The sequence below is a fragment of the Microcebus murinus genome, chromosome X (assembly GCF_040939455.1).
Source record: "Microcebus murinus isolate Inina chromosome X, M.murinus_Inina_mat1.0, whole genome shotgun sequence".
Taxonomy (NCBI): Eukaryota; Metazoa; Chordata; class Mammalia; order Primates; family Cheirogaleidae; genus Microcebus; species Microcebus murinus.
The window spans coordinates 115,132,384-115,136,727 of record NC_134136.1 but is presented as its reverse complement, the minus strand read 5'-3'; the positions used below and the strand labels follow the sequence as shown (position 1 = coordinate 115,136,727).

The window sequence follows — 4,344 nt, the reverse complement described above, 5'->3', positions numbered from 1 at the left end:
TCTTCTGTAATCTTTATTATTTCCTTTCTCTTGTTTGCTTTAGGTTTAGTTTGCTTTATTTATTGCTAGCGTCTTAAGATAGAAGATTATGTTATTGATTTGAGACCTTTCTTCTTTTACAATGTAGGTGTTTACAGCTATTCCTTTCCTTCTGTGAACTGCTTTAGCCACATCCCAGAAGTTTTGGTTATTGTATTTTCATTTTTATTCATGTCAAAGTATTTTCTAATTTCCCTCTTGATTTCTTCTTTGACACAGTTGTTATTTAGGAGTGTGCTGTTTAGTTTTCTCCTATCTGTGAGTTTTTCAAATTTCTTTTACTCATTGAATTGTAATATCATTCCATTGTGGTTGAAGATCATATTTTTTTATTATTTCATTCCTTCTAAATTGAGTGAGGTTTGTTTTATGACCTAACACATGGTTTGATTTGAAGAATGTTTCATGTGTACTTGAGAAGAATTTATATTCTGCTGTTTTGGGGTGGAGTGTTCTATAGCTGTCTGTTTAGTCTAGTTGGTTTATAGTGCTGTTCAAGTTTTCTATTTCCTTATTGATTTTCTGCCAGTTAGAACTTCTGCCTAATTGTCCTATTCATTGTTGAAAGGGGGCCATTGAAATCTCCAACTATTATTGTTGACTTGCTTATTTCTTTCTTGATTTCTGTCCACTTTTTCTTCATGTATTTTGGTTTGTTAGGTGCCTATGTTTATAATTTTTGTATCTTCTTTTTTTTTTTTTTGAGACAGAGTCTCGCTTTGTTGGCCAGGCTAGAGTGAGTGCCATGGCGTCAGCCTAGCTCACAGCAACCTCAAACTCCTGGGCTCAAGCGATCCTACTGCCTCAGCCTCCCGAGTAGCTGGGACTACAGGCATGTGCCACCATGCCCGGCTAATTTTTTATATATATATCAGTTGGCCAATTAATTTCTTTGTATTTATAGTAGAGACGGGGTCTCACTTTTGCTCAGGCTGGTTTCGAACTCCTGACCTCGAGCAATCGCCCGCCTCGGCCTCCCAGAGAGCTAGGATTACAGGCGTGAGCCACCGCGCCCGGCCTATAATTGTTGTATCTTCTTTATGTATTAAACTTTTTTTTTAAATTTTAAGTTTGAAAGTGTATTTTGAAATAAAATGCAAAATAGATTTTTATAAAATGGTCACACAAGAACACATCTTAAGATACCATCCCATGCTGCACTTACTAAGTTACAGGTCTAGTCAAAACAAATGGCTGTCATTTACAAATGTGAATTCTTCTCTTTAAGCATAAAGAAAGCTCAGGAGAAATGCCAGACTGGGCCTCCAGGAGCGAGGCGGTGGGGGCCTGCACCTCCCCAGGGGCCAGAGGAGGACTCTGGCCAGCTGACTTCTAGAGTCCTATGCACCATGGTCCTCTCATGCCAGAGAACAGTATAAAACAGTACTAGTATTTTCCTTTGATTATAAACTTCAACAGAGAAATAACTTACCATGCTTTAAAATTTTACTACGAAGAGTACTATAATTTTTATTGCGACATACCACCTTTGAAAAAAATTTCTGTTCAAGAAGTTTCTGATCTGACTCACTTTCTTACTTGGCAATTTGTGCCTTGGGGCCTCCTCCACACACGCCAGTACAGATGAAGAAACTAGCTGGTGGTCATTCCTGAAGGTACCTCCCATGGAGCAGGCTGTGCATGTCCCTGCTCAGGCTCCAACCACCTGCTCTCTAATTCCAGAGAGCCGGCTGACCGACTTACTGTTCTTTGCTCACATTCCATTTTTATTACGTAAGTTGTATTTTAGTAGGTTCCTATAGAATTGGTGTCATCTTGTTAATGATCAACAGTTTGAGGTTTTTACACAGTAGCACTTCAGATATTTTGCTGGTGTGTGAAGCTCAACTGACGTGCACAGGAACAAATACGCTGGCAGATCAGCTGCATTTCAGCACCTTATGGTTGTAGCTCCATCCCCTTATAAATGCTACATTTTATCCTTAAAAGCATCAAGTTAGTTAGCTCATACTTCCTCTCAAATAAAATATTTACTTTCTTTTTCAATAGTAAACAATGACTTTTTTTTTTAATAACAAAGACATGCTCAAGACAAACATCACAAAACCATAACCTTAGATAAATGGTCTAAAACACAGTTGACTCATGTCTGTACATCAATTCTACACTAAAGGTTCCAGCCTTTGACCGTGCCCACAGGTCCCTACGTTCTTCCACATAATCATTTTTATAGTTTGACAAAAACTAAAACACACCTTCCTAAGTGGGAGGATGTCGTCAAAATTCCTCACTGCAATGTTTCATGATTACTTAAAAATTCATAGCATAGCATTTTTTGCTAATTATGAAAGTTGTAAATTTACAATCATTTCCTTTCATAAGGACTGCACCATTATCCATTTTTATTTATTCCTAATTAAATTCAATTCCAACTACCTGATTTTGAGTCTGAGGTAGCTTTGTATTGGTTCTACTACCATGGAAGTGGTATGTTTCAAAGTACCATCTGGAGCATTTGATTAGATTTAAATGAGAGAAGGAAACACGGTATCAGTCGTACTGTTTTCTCCCTTGGCATACAAACTAAAAAAACTCAAATAACCACTTCTTTAGTGATAAAAATACAATTCTTTTGTGAGCATGGACTCAATACATGGAATTTGTTTCTTTGCATGAAAAGTAGCTTCCAAGGAAAAGGACTCGAATTCCGTTGCCACCTTTCGGTTAACCCAAGTAAGAATGTGCACAAACTCGAGCTTGTGAGCGTACAGTTTCAGCATAGCACAAAGTGACTGGATGAATCAGGAGCCATCCTTTGAATTTCGCCAGGAATAGTAACCAGGTGCTGTGGAGTACACGTACAAGAAGTCGGCCTCAACTGTTATTTTCTGACACGCCATGTTGTCATCGGCACTGCTGTCTGTCTCGATGCCACAGTCCAGTTCAGTACCTCGGCAGGCCTGAATAATGAAAAGTTTGGGTTTTCCAGTTAGACTTCTACAATAATCCCCTCTGAAGAAACTTGTTATATTTTTCAGGTCAACAGGTCCATTTGTCCCAAAAATGATTCCTTCCTCACCATGGCTTAGAAGCACGCAAATAAAACTGCTCCTTTTGCTGTGATCTTCTTTAGAAACATTATGCATCAATTCCACAATTTCTTCACGTGTAAGATCGTTTTTTATTTCTGACTTTGTATTTCAAGTTCATGAATGTTTCCCTGTTGGAGACTAAGATGCTCCACATTCCAACGACTTGTCCTACGTAAGGGCCTCACCCGGAAAATGGCCTAAGACGAAAATAGCACCCAGCCCTCCAGCTATAGTTCCAAAAAGAATGCATTCCATGGCGTGCTTGCTCCAGGGCATGCTACCTGCAATTGTTCCCGACCCCCTGCCAGGTTGGGGTTGAATGATCCACCACAAACAGCTTCCAGTGCCATTGGGATGCTGATTGGGGCTGATTAGCCCACATGCAAGCCTCATCATCCCCCCACTCTATTTTTCTGTTTCTACTTCCTTGTTTTCTGTATATAAAACCTACTAAAAATCCAAGTAAAGTAGACCTTGACAACCCTTTGCTTGGTCTCGTTCCTTTCTCTCGCCCATCTCTTTCAGGCCCATCTCTTTCAGGCACGTCCCCCTCGTCCCCCGCGAGTAACAGAAGGTCCCGCGGGCCGGGACATTTCCCTGAGGTTTGCTGCATCTACATCTGTACCTGACCGAGATGGCATTCCGGTGCTTTTATGAAAGTTCTTATTATTAATTATTATACATAAACCCATTTCAGGATAATCCATTTTGTAGCTGTTGTCCAAGGACATTCCAGAGTCCATAGATTTGCTTCCATGGATGATCTTTGTTTTCAAATTTTTAATGGATTTTGCATCCACTGAGTTTTCACTATTCTCCATGGATACTTTTATTAACTATAGTCCCAGGTATTCGGAGGGCTGAGGCAGGAGGATCGCTTGAGCCCAGGAATTCAAGGTTGCAGTGAGCTATGATGCACGTCACTGCACTCTAGCCTGAGGGAGAGAGTGAGAATCTTAACTGCCCTGCTGCTTCCCGGCCTGTTTTGCGTCACGACTGTATTAAACTTTTAAAAAATTTTTTTTATTTTGGCATATTATGGGGGTACAAATGTTAAGGTTACATATATTGCCCATTTTCCCCTCCCCCCTCGAATCAGAGCTTCAAGTGTGACCATCCCCCAAACGTTGCACATCTCAGTCATTATGTGTATTAAACTTTTTATCATTAAAAAATGTACCTTTTAATCGCTAGTAATTTTTTTTGTTTCAAAGTCTATTTTATTTGATGTTAGTATAGGAACTACAGCTTT

At 39.6% G+C, this 4,344-nt stretch overlaps 1 pseudogene; it reads right to left on the bottom strand.

Annotated features, from left to right (window-relative positions):
• Positions 1–2,005: 2,005 nt before the first annotated feature.
• Positions 2,006–4,014, bottom strand: LOC105880624 (caspase-3-like; annotated as a pseudogene).
• Between the last annotated feature and the right edge of the window lie 330 nt (positions 4,015–4,344).